This window comes from Haliotis cracherodii, unplaced genomic scaffold (genome assembly GCF_022045235.1).
Source record: "Haliotis cracherodii isolate W230 unplaced genomic scaffold, xgHalCrac1.p SCAF_10, whole genome shotgun sequence".
NCBI classification, from domain to species: domain Eukaryota; kingdom Metazoa; phylum Mollusca; class Gastropoda; order Lepetellida; family Haliotidae; genus Haliotis; species Haliotis cracherodii.
The window spans coordinates 12,380,289-12,393,427 of NW_027266265.1; the positions used below are offsets into that span (position 1 = coordinate 12,380,289).

The 13,139-nt window shown below is 39.4% G+C and overlaps 1 protein-coding gene across 1 annotated transcript in view; it reads left to right on the forward strand.

Moving 5' to 3' along the window:
* LOC139454066 (vesicle-associated membrane protein/synaptobrevin-binding protein-like) overlaps positions 1–13,139 on the forward strand; it is a 65,141-nt gene that overhangs the window by 29,208 nt on the left and 22,794 nt on the right. The gene's annotated exons all lie outside the window — the stretch shown is intronic.

Below are 13,139 nucleotides of genomic sequence, written 5' to 3' on the forward strand. Positions count from 1 at the left end.
GATTTAGAACCTGACCTTATAAGGTGCTTTAAAGTTACACGTTCAGCAGAACTTTCTTGGTTCACTGATTTTGTTTTAGGAATAAACATGATAAAGGTTTGAAGGTGAGAACTGAAGAGAAATTACATAGTCTGCTATGCAGTTTAGGATAGATATTTATCAGTTATTTAGGGATGTGCTTAAAGTAACTGTTGAGATTTAGGTCCTAATAAGCGCTTGCTTGCATTCAGTCGATGATAGGTTGATAGGTTGTAATGTTCGAATTCAAAGGGATGGTGGTAGTCTTTCTCACAATCCCTGAACCATATGATCTTCCCTTATGCCCAGCCCTAACTTTGATGCTGTAGCCCTAAATGAAGCAAGTCTAGATTTTCCACAGGTTAAATGCAGTTGTATGTTTTTATAAAAATTATATAATTTCAGTCGAGGGTGGTGGGGTCCTTGAGATTTGTTTTTATAGTATTTTAATCTATCATGATCTATGGACCCTCCAAATGTTTTCTTTTTAACATGTTTACCATTTTTAGCCATGTTAGCATCAGGGCTTTGACGAGGACCCCTTGACTGCTCTGTTATCTATAAGTAATTTCTACCAAAGAGGAGACAAATGCGTAAAAAGAATGGCCAGGGAATTGTGGTTTAATGTATGCTAACATGGTAAAGGCTGGTTAGAAAAGTATTGAAGTTCCCAGATATGAGTTGTCTTACATGATGTAATTGCCAAATGTGTTCAAACAAGGGATCTCCTATGTCTGTAGTTTTCATTTTGTCTGCATGTCAGAGATATTTTACAAGTCTTCTGAAAGCTGCATTTGGTAAGCAGCTGATAAGAAAGTAAAAAAAACCTAGGAAATTGGGGTTGTGAGTGAAATGGTTGTGCTTGATCATGTTGAAGAAATGGTTTTATTGCCCTAGATACTGAGGTACATTTTTTTGCCTGAGTTTGATGCCTGATTTCACCGACAGCCGAGTGACAGGCTTGAAATAAGCAAGTGCAGTTTGATTGTCAGTTCATGTCATGTTGCTTGGGAAGACATTTTAAAAAAATCAAATGGCTTTTGTCTTTCGCACATAAGATGAAGGTGTGAAAATTCACATGTTTCATTTTTGTTTTACTAATAGGCAATATGGTGAGTCTAGTGATTTCTCTCAGTAGCTCTTATCCTAATACATTGATACATCGATTAATTTTATATTTGTTGAACACATTTTAGTACATGCCTAGTATGACAGCAATTGTGTTGACAGTGATATGAAACACTTGGCCTAAAGGGAAACTAGGAAAACTGTCAAGTCAAGTATGTTTTATGAAATTCATACAGATTGCACTTTGTCTGATAAATCTAATATTATGGTGCATATGAACCAAGATTAAAGATTACCTTATTACTAAGGCTGTTATGATTCACTCGCGTATTCGGTGAATTGAACCGTATCCATTCATGAATTGAATTTGTTATTCTTGGTCACTAGAATCGAATATTTATGAATATGCAGTCATGTGCATCTACATACCCTGTACCTAGAAATATCCCTAAGAACATATTATATGCAGAGATTTCTTTGAAGACAACACTCATATATATATAATTTGACAGTATTGTGGTCATTGGTTATTGTGGTATTCGAGCAGATACTAGTACCTGGATAAATGCAGTATATGAATGTATGATATATTAATAATTAACCAACCATGTCAAATAATTATTGTTGTTATTTTTCACTGAGTATAATAAATTGTACATCAACTGCTGACTTGTTATTGTATTCGTGAATAAATATTCGTATTCATTACCCTATATTCGTGATTTGAATCGTATTCACCTGATAGTGTATTCGTTGCAGCCCTACTTATTACAGAAGGAAATAACATGTCTTGGAATCATCTGTTGTTTATAAGATGGTGGTTAACCCTCAAATTGTTACAATTAGGTCACATCATGCACGAGGACAAAAGCTCTTAACGAGGATGGTGTTTTTACAGCAGTAGAAACTAACCTACTTGGTCCACTAGTCCTTATAATGATAACATAAAACCCTTAAAAATAATAAATTTCTACGAGTCCTTATGATACCTTAACTATTGGGAAGTTTGGCAAGGACTACAGGACTAGTGCCAATTTCTAACCCTGGTTAATGTGACAACATATGGCACTATCTGTTGTCTATTAGATGATGGGTGGTGCACAAAGACAATGCCCCAGTATCATATAATTATGGCACTAACTACAACATGTACAACATTAAGATCTCAGAGTCTGGGTACCAGGTCAAAGGTCAAGAAGTCATGACACAAAGCGCTGATCAGGGTAATTACATTTTGTCAAGGTTTCACCACGTAATGCTTTAAGCCACCCCATGAATAATGTCACTCCATCAGATGCGATCATCCATTCTTTTCAAATTAAGAAGTCAATGTCAATATTTTATTGACTATCATTTGATTAATGGTGAAGATGATCAATCAGAAATTGATTTCTGTCACCCTACCATAGACTCCTTAGGCACTTAGTAGCAATGTGGATGTCAAAGGAATGATTGCCTGTGTTCCAACTCCCGAATTCTTGACAGCAGTACCTCGGAGGCCTGTTGAATTTCCTAGCTGCTAATTCTAGGTTGCTGGCTTGTTGTAGTAAACCCAGCAGTTCCTACTACCAGCGAGTAGCCTATCGATCTATTGGTCCAGCTAGATTTGTTTATTGCATTTCCGTTACTCTCATGCTCATTCTGGTTAGGGTCAAAGTCTCCTTGTTTCACATCGCATATTTCAATTTGACAGATCTTCATCAATGCTTAATGTGTGCTTCTTGTTTTGAGGAGGGCAGAGGGGCCCAGACTAAGGTGCCACATTGCACTGTGCAGAGTTGGGTCCCTTAGGAACGCCAGAACCTATGAAAGTGGGTTTGTGTCTGTTTCGCATAGATAATGTTTCTAGGTTTGTCAGCTCCATACCTGTGCTCGTGGGTTTCACCAAAGTGGTAAATGTCTTTCTTCCCACATTAAGCTGACACGCCGTAATATAACTGGAATACTGTTCAAAGTGGCATTAAACCCAATTCAGTCATTCTAGTTTTGAGGATGTAAAAAGGTTACATGGGTTTGTGTGTGACCACTTCATTGGCAGATAGCTACTTCAAGATGTAATTTTGCCACTAACATGCTTCTTATCAAATGTTGAAAACATCTTGGGATTGTTCCAAATGGGATTTTATGAGTTAGGGAAGGAAATGAACTGTTGATTGGGTCAGAGTTGGGAGGGCCAGATGTTGAGTCATTAGTCTAAAGCCCAGAGTTAAAATGATTCCCATTGAAATAGTTATGTTTTCTGGTCAGATGACTCAATATTGTGGAAATTATGTCTTTTTATTTTAAAACAAATGCCTTCAGCACGTTCAGTGTTCAGAATATTCTCCCAATTATCAGAAGGTTTTGTTTTGTTCTGTTCTAAACATGCTAAAAAGTACTTGAATACAGACATGAATACAAATGTATTGTAGATTTAACACCTTGAAAATAGACCTAACTATTCCTTTCATAAAGTTTTCTTCAGCATGTTTAGGCAGACTGAAGTTTACTATAGTAATGTGGTATAGATGTTTGATACATGTAATAGGAAAACATCAATCAATTTCACCTTATTTGGTCTCTTTCTTCAATACCAGTGTTTCAACTCTGTCTGGCCTCAAAGACATCAACTGGTCCTAGAGCCTTATAATGCTGCCCTGATAACATTAATGATCTGCCCAAGAGAAATAGCATCTCTCTTGTGCCTATGATGTCTGTGGACTGGTGGAAGCTTCACAATGCACGTTAATGCCAGTCGATACATCTCTTCTCACAGCTGGCAGACTATTTACCTACATGTGTGTACATCATGCTTTGTAGATATGTTTTCCAAGGTCCAGCTTAGATTTCCGTGTGATGCCCTATTCTAGAAAGGATTGGGTCCTTAGTCTAGGATCCATTAGCTGACTTCGTTGTTTTGTACTGTAGACAGGGCAGAGCACTAGATAATGGTCCATCAGTAGACTTCCTTGTTCTGTCCTACTGTAGACAAGAGTCCCCAAGGGCACAGAGTTACCTGTTCCACTGTAGACAGGGCGGGGCACAGAGATAACTGTTCCACTGTAGACAGGGTGGGGCACAGAGTTACCTGTTCCACTGTAGACAGGGTGGGGCACAGAGTTACCTGTTCCACTGTAGACAGGGTGGGGCACAGAGTTACCTGTTCCACTGTAGACAGGGCGGGGCACAGAGATAACTGTTCCACTGTAGACAGGGTGGGGCACAGAGTTACCTGTTCCACTGTAGACAGGGTGGGGCACAGAGTTACCTGTTCCACTGTAGACAGGGTGGGGCACAGAGTTACCTGTTCCACTGTAGACAGGGTGGGGCACAGAGTTACCTGTTCCACTGTAGACAGGGTGGGGCACAGAGTTACCTGTTCCACTGTAGACAGGGTGGGGCACAGAGTTACCTGTTCCACTGTAGACAGGGTGGGGCACAGAGTTACCTGTTCCACTGTAGACAGGGCGGGGCACAGAGATAACTGTTCCACTGTAGACAGGGTGGGGCACAGAGTTACCTGTTCCACTGTAGACAGGGTGGGGCACAGAGTTACCTGTTCCACTGTAGACAGGGTGGGGCACAGAGTTACCTGTTCCACTGTAGACAGGGCGGGGCACAGAGATAACTGTTCCACTGTAGACAGGGTGGGGCACAGAGTTACCTGTTCCACTGTAGACAGGGTGGGGCACAGAGTTACCTCTTCCACTGTAGACAGGGTGGGGCACAGAGTTACCTCTTCCACTGTAGACAGGTTGGGGCACAGAGTTACCTGTTTTACTGTAGACAGGGTGGGGCACAGAATTACCTGTTTTACTGTAGACAGGTTGGGGCACAGAGTTACCTGTTTTACTGTAGACAGGGTGGGGCACAGAGTTACCTGTTCCACTGTAGACAGGGTGGGGCACAGAATTACCTGTTCCACTGTAGACAGGGTGGGGCACAGAATTACCTGTTCCACTGTAGACAGGTTGGGGCACAGAGTTACCTGTTCCACTGTAGACAGGGTGGGGCACAGAGTTATCTGCTCCACTGTAGACAGGGCGGGGCACAGAGTTACCTCTTCCACTGTAGACAGGGCGGGGCACAGAGATAACTGTTCCACTTGACTGAGGGGCACTGAGTTACCGGGCCATCAGATGGCTTCCTTGTTAATCCTCTGTAGAACTAAATAGAACTTAAAGTCAGAAAGTGTAGTTGCAACAGAATGCATAGGTCCTACGACAAACTTTGACAAAATATTTGTGATAGATAGCCCAAAAGATTCTCAAGTTGTATCCCTGGGCAGAAACTCGAGTAGATTGGCTTGCTTTTCTTCTGACTGTCACATTTAACACATTTTGAAAACGTTAATCATGTTAATCACATTGATGTTTTTAGTATTCTGAAAATGCCAGTAGTTAACTCAGAATACTCGTAATTTCAATTTCATTGATTAATGTTTGTATCCCTGCTTCCTTGTTCTGCCTGACTTTAATACACTGTTGTGCATGTGGATCATGTGGATGCCATGGCTGAATAGTGATTGATAATCAGTCTTGATATTTATGTGAAGTTGGTATTAGATCTGACATTTGTCTTGATTATGTATTTTGTGATGAAATCTATATTTATGTCAATTAATATTGATATTTCAATCACATTGTCAACTGAAGAAAATTGTTAGTACCCTCCATTCATCATGTGTTCATTAATATTTAGCAATTGTCAGTATATGGATGTGGCAGGCACACTTTTTGTACAACTTTAATATGAACTCAACATTTCAAATCAGTTGCTGTTCAACCCATGATAATCTAGGTTAGAATATGTCTTCAGCAACCCATGCTTGTGGTTAGAGGTGACTAATAAGATCGGGTGGTCATGCTCACTTGGGGGGCGGTCGGGTAGCCTAGTGGTTAAAGCGTTCGCTCGTGATGCAAAAGACCCGTGTTCGATTCCAGACATGGGTACCATGTGTGAAGCCCATTTCTGGTGTCCCCCGCTGTGATATTGCTGGAATATTGCTAAAAGTGGCGTAAAACCATACTCACTCACTCACTCACTCACTTGCTCACTCACTCGGTTGATGCATGTCACTGTATCTCAATTGCGTGGCTCGATGCTCATGATATCAATTACAGGATTGTCTGGTCCTTACTTGATTATTTAAAGACCACTGTCATATAGCTGGAATATTGCTGAGTGCGGTGTTAAACAACAAAAAGTTGTTGTTCCGTTATCAAGTAAAAGGTGCTTCAGCATGAATTCATTGCATTGTGAAACAGAACCCAGGGCCGCACTCCTTATCTTTGATAAGAAGCAGGGACTTGATTTAGGTTTTGGCTCTAACCATTCGTCTTCCTATCAGTCCAACCAAATGGGGACCAGTTTTCCTAAACTGTTTTAGATACAAGGATGATTTTTACATTCATCTTTAAGCAGTCTGCTAGTGATGTAATGATATGGCGATACATATGATACAATACAAATACAATACAAGTTGTATGGTGTCCAGCGCATTAATCATGTTAATAATAACAGAAACTGTTCAACAACCAGCTTATGTGGATTAACTGATATTTCCCGTATTATAACACTAAAATTTAGAAAAAATAATGCTAAGTGCCAAGTTCGTGATGTGGAGTTTTGGTGGCACAGACTGTTAAGGGGTATATGTGATGATCGAGTTTCAAAAAACGCATAACCTTCACAGTGCCCTCTAGCTGAAATTTAAAAACAAATGATTTAGGGTTGTGATTCACCAGTAAATACAAAGCATATCACCTTAACAAATAAACTACTGTATCAGGATACGAATCATATCACAGCCATAGCATCGGGATTTGTATCATATAGCGACCCCTCCCTGTCATAACACCTCTATAGACTACAAATTTAATAACTAATATAAAGTCTGAGTCTAGTAAACTTCTGTTCGGTCAAATTAGCTCAGTGAATAATAATCCACATAACACTAAAATGTAGAAGAAATTATGCCAATAGCCAAGTTCGTGATGATGGACTTGAAGGTTTTTGTGGCACAGACACATATGTTTGATGATCAAGTTTGATAGCAATACTCCAGCTATGTGGTCTGGATCAGATGATCAAATGATTGACATCATGAGCATGGATCCATGCTGTAGGGTATGATGACATGCAACAAGTCACTGAGCCAGACCACCTAATCCATTTAGTCAGCTCTTATGACAAGCATAGGTTGCAATGACTTTTACCCAGGGTACCCAAGGGTGCCCAAATACATGGAGGTTAGCATATGAGTGTGTTTGGGAGGGTAAATATCCTGATTTATGAATAAATATTGTATTTAGTGAGCCGTGACATAGTGTTTATTCCTAATAGAAGACATTTACTATCCCAAAACACACAAGTGTCATTAACCACTGATAACCTCTTTCAGTTTTTGTCATAAAATGCCATTCTTACAGTCTGTCATTGAAAAACCTGTTCTCGTCTCTCACCAACATTACCTAAACATTGCTCTTCTGGTGCGCATTGATATATATTATGTCAGAAGGTCGGGCCGCGGCAACAGTCAATATAGTTCAAACTGAAACCTGATTCTTAAACAGTGGCATAACTTTAAACAGGCAAAATAACAACTGCCTACACATTGTTTCTACTTGCCTTTCGGGGCATTCCATCAGTCTGCCCGCTACATGCCCTCAGAGCTAGAGTAACTGTCACAGGAAAGCTAACCCTAGTCTATGAGACATCATGTCTTTGTCTATCCTGTCATAACATTATGAAGTGCAGTCGGATGTACACACAGCAACAAGATAAAACAAGGTAACAATTCGAACATATTTCGACAAAACAAAATTTTTGTATTCGCCAAAATGTCCCCAGCTACAGAGGTCTACAAGCACTGATATGGAAACTGATCCTGTTAGGCTGGTCTACTTGCTAAATTCACCAAAACTTATAAGGTGTCTCAGCTACATCCCTATTACACACTGCTTTTCACTATCTTTGACTATAATTGTTTGTATAATGACAACAATTATCCCAGTAGTTTCTCCAGATTCCTGAAGCCCATTTCTGGTGTCCCCTGCCGTGATATTGCTGGAATATTGCTAAAAGCGGCGTAAAACCATACTCACTCACTCACTCCAGATTCCTGACGGTTAATTCTGACTTTATCCATATCGCTGATTGATATGGGTGACACAATGTTTGTTCGTAAACACTGAAAGAAGTACCCACCTGACCTTTCATTTTTTGCATCTTTTATGGTATCTGACCCCAACTGATATTGTTTTTTATTTGTTAGCTTTATCAAGCCGAGAAACCTTCCCATTGTATGATAATGTAGTTATGAGTGTAGACTGACTTCATAGTGCTCTTTCTGCCAGGACTTATCTTACGTTGTGATAACTGATATATTATCAAGAACAATCAGGCTTAAATTACAGAGGTGTCACTGGTATAGTACACAAGGCTCTCAGCTGAGACCAGGCTGGTTTGGATGTCATCATATGTAGATGCGATGCACACATGATCCATGCCCAGTAACACTTGACAGGTTGTTCACTCTTCAGTAGCAGCAAGGGGTCACCTGCCCAGCGGCACCTGGGACACTTGCTGGATGGAGAGTGCCACATCTCTGTACATGCTGACACCCTTGCCAGGAGATGTGTATGTCTACTATGGTATAACCTGTGTCCTGTGAAGATCGGGGGTAGAATAGGTCTTCAGCAACCCATGAGTGCCGTAAAAGGCAACTATGCTTGTCATAAGCTAGAATATTGTTGAGTGCGGCGTTAACAACAACAAAAATTAAAAAAATTATTAAATTGCATGCAGGTACAAGCTCTACGGCAAATAGAAAAACTATCCTGTATAACAGCATTAGAAATTGGCACTAGTCCTATCATGCCTATAGTCCTTGTCAAACTGACCAATGGTTAAAGTATCATAAGGCACTTTAGAAGTTTTCCATTTTTAAGTGTGTTGCTGTATGCTATCATTATAAGCACCAGTGGACTTTAACTGTTAGTTTCTATCGTTGTATAACTCTGCATGGGTCTACGTGCATATATTATTACATATTCCTGTAGCATTACATTTTCTATGTGTAGAAAGGTATTGAGAAGTGCAAATTGATAGACGTGCAAGTAGACATGTCTTCTGTGAGTGTATGTCTGCAGTCTCTACACGTCTGCTGTCGGGGCACTGTCTGCATGTCTGCTGTCTGCTGTCTGCTGTCTGTTCATGTGTGTACTGTCTGTAGATGTCTCCTGCTTGTATGTGTCAGATAAATGCAGCATCCTCTGCTCTTCTGAACATGCACAGGTTTGTTAATAATCTGATGTGACCAAGAAAAAAGAAGAAGAGATGATTAAAACTGATGATCAATCATTAGTCGAAGATTGGATGTTTGACGCCAAGCAGTGATCGATCATGAATTAAGTGATTTTCAACATAACTTGCACACAGTTATTTCAGTAATGTGACACACTTTAAACTGTAGCAACTTATGTTAATGAACCAAACCATGATAACCTGAAAACTCTTTCTATACTTACTTTTGCCACGACATAAACAGTACCCACTGACCATTCCTCTCTTTAAGTCTTTGATCACCCACAGGGTTACCAATAACCGAGTTCCTTAAAAGTATACTGTATTCGACGTAATAAGCGCCCCACTCTAATAAGTGCCCACAGCGATATTTGTGAATATATTGGCTAGTAAACAAATCAAATTAGCCCCCCTTTCGATTGATCAATGTTCACATTGTTTATTTATTAGCGTATGATACGCACCCGTGTGTTATATGCAACTTTAATTATGGGCAATTTAATTTTGGAAAAATATATCTGTCATACATGAACACGAAATTTATCTTTCAACTCGTTTTTTTCCCCCACCAAAATAATATTTTAATAATAACTCCCTATTTCTAATTTTGAGAGCGCCCTGGGCGCTTATTACGTCGAATATGTTATGTGTACTAGTGAAAATATCGCTTCCCATGCACCAGTGCATTGTTTCTGGACATCCAGACATCATTGTTGACGTCATTCGAATCTCATTCTGAAGTAAGGACAGACTGATGTCACACTAGAAACGACGTTGAAGATGTTGACATCATTCGACAAATTGTGGTTTTCTAGGACAGGGCTATAGGTAATGGGGATTTAGGGTGTAGAGAATCATTTGGGAGTAAGATTCTTGACAAATTTATCTAGTCAGTCTCCCAGACCCTATATGAATAAAAAAAAATGAGTCCATCTCAAGCCTAGAATGATTTGGCAAGACTAGATTACCTCAGCTCTATCCAGAAATTAAGATCCAATGTGATCTGTTGTCTGAAACTGTAAGTATTGGTGATGGTATCAATGAGCTTTACTTGATTGGAGCTGGAGTCAATGAGCTGATCTCTGATTGGTCATGTTAGTGTGGGTGTTTAGAAGGTAGCTGTAGATTCATTGTGCAGTTATGACAAGTAAAACACTGCTCATTGCATTTTGGCCATGATGACACAATCGCAAAATATAAATTGACAAATATTTCTGTGTTTGGGACTCACCTTGTTACATTTATTGGACCACAAGTTGTTCTTGGAAACCAATACAGATATTTTTATTAAAATATTGGCAGTAACTTGTGATACAACCTTTTGACAATGTGATACTGATACCATATTCCCATGCCATACTTTGAATTCTGTGATCAATATCTTATTTTTCCCCAGATGACTTCAGTAGCAGATTTTTTATTCAAATTTTGGATAAATTGGGATATATTTGATGTTGAGAAACTTTGACATAACAAATCAATTGGTTAATAAGAAATTGAACAGATTGTCCTTTTTGGAAAGACAAATGGGACAAGTATAAAAACATAGAACAAACGACTGCAATAACCACATTTAATCTTGGTACGAAGTTCAATTTCTTTCAGTTTTAACATCGTTAATGTATTGGCTGTTGTAGTTGAAAAATCAATTTAAAAAGTTAACAGTTTCTGTTTCATCGGCATGAGAAGGCAATTGAACATGGGGAGGAAAATCGATCTTGTAATTAGTATCCAACTGGCCTAGATCTGCTTGGTGTTCAGTCAGACAATCAATCAGGTGATCAATGTCTGTGATTGTATTGGTGTTGTATTGAACAGACAGTTCTTATTATCTCTGATGTAAGGATCTAAACTTTGTTTATTGTTCATCCCACTGCTGTTTGTTTGTTGTTATATTCCAGCTATATAACAGCGGTTTGTAAATAATCGAGACTGGACCAGACAATCCAGTGACTGACATCATGAGCATCAATCCACCCAATTGGGATACAATGACATGCATCAACCAAGTCAGCGAGCCTGACCATCCGATCAAGATAGTCGCCTCTTATGACAAGCATAGTCGCCTTTTACGTCAAGCATAGTCGCCTTTTACCCCACTGCTGTTTGTGATGTATTGAATTGGGCACTCACTCACTCACTCACTCAGGAAGTTTCCTCTGGTAATATTTGAATCTAGTGACCCCTAAACGCATTAAACATTCAACATTAGAGGTATGAGAGGACCCCTGGAGACTCTCTGATTAATTTTGAACAGCTTCAGCCACTGGTTTGCTTGACCCAGACTTGATTATTTACAGACCAACATGATAACACTGAAATGGTCAGTCTTGCTGGAATAATGCCACAGTTATCAACATTCAGTCCAATTTGTTTGTAGGTTAGTGATATGGATAGGTTAAAAAGTGGGGAGCTTGCGAGAGCAAAGGTTTAAGGCAGTGTTAGAAATTGGCACTAGTCCTATAGTCCTTGCCAAACTGCCAAATAGTTAAGGTATCATAAGGACTAGAAGAAATTTGCCCTTTTTAAGGGTTTTGCTATATGTTATCATTATAAGGACTAGTGGTCTAAAACTGTTAGTTTCTAACACTGTAAGGTGCTTCTGGTGGTATTTATTTGCGTTTTCGACAATCAATTTAGAATCAGTAATATATTGTGAAAATGAGAACGGCTACCTTGAGTTGTGTTCATTATTTAAAATCATGACCCTGGAATTAAGCCAAGGCTGCCAACGTGAATCAGTAGCAGTTAGCATGCTGAAAGGTATTGGTTTAAAGGTGGCGGTGTGACCAAAATGTGATGATTCAGCTATTCATTCCTGACTGGGTAACTGGTAGTCTGGTACCCACATTCTTCTGTGTTATAAACCTATAGTTTTACTCTGTGCCACTTTTGAGATTGCTTGCCTGAATTTGGCTCTTAGCCTAATTATCAGTAGAATATAATGTAATTATGTACCCAGCATCATTATTTAGGGGTCAGCCAGATAATAAGATTAAGGGGTTTGTAAATAATGGAGTCTGGACCAGACAATCCACTAATTGACATCATGAGCATCAAGCCATGCAAGTTGGGATATGATGACATACATCAACCAAGTCAGCAAGCCTGACACCCAATTCTGTTACTCGCCTCCTACGACAAGCAGTCGCTTTTTATGTCAAGATTGGGTTGCTGAAAACCTATTCTCATGGGTCAGATAATAAGAGATAAAAGTATAATTATTTTTGCTTTTTTTACAACTTTCAAGAATGCAGTTCAGTTGATCTGGAATGAATCTTTTGATACCCACATTGAGTGTTACTTGTCATATATTGCATGTGTATGGGCTAAACCATTGGTTGCGTTCAGGTGTTTGTTTTGGGTAGCTGTTTCCATCTTTTTAAACATGAAAGTCGATGAGTCCTTGTTGTAACTCTTATGTTAAAAGTTGGAAACTTGTTGGTCCTTACATCATGTAGATTAAACATCAAACCTCAAGGATCCAGGACCCCTTAGTATTGAACACTGTTAGTGTAAGTAGGGGTTACTCTGTTGAGAAGACTGGCCCTGATCATGGATACTGCAGTATGGTCTGATTCTTTTGTTAAGCCCTGGGTCATATGTTGCAATCAATCCAATCAATTTATGACTTTGAAAGTCACGTTAGGAACTGAATACTTGCTCTAATGGATTGCATGCATTCACCTATTCACATGTCAACAGTCCGGGGCATGAATATTTGATTAATTGGTCTCAAAATGATATGCTGGATAATGCAGAGTGTG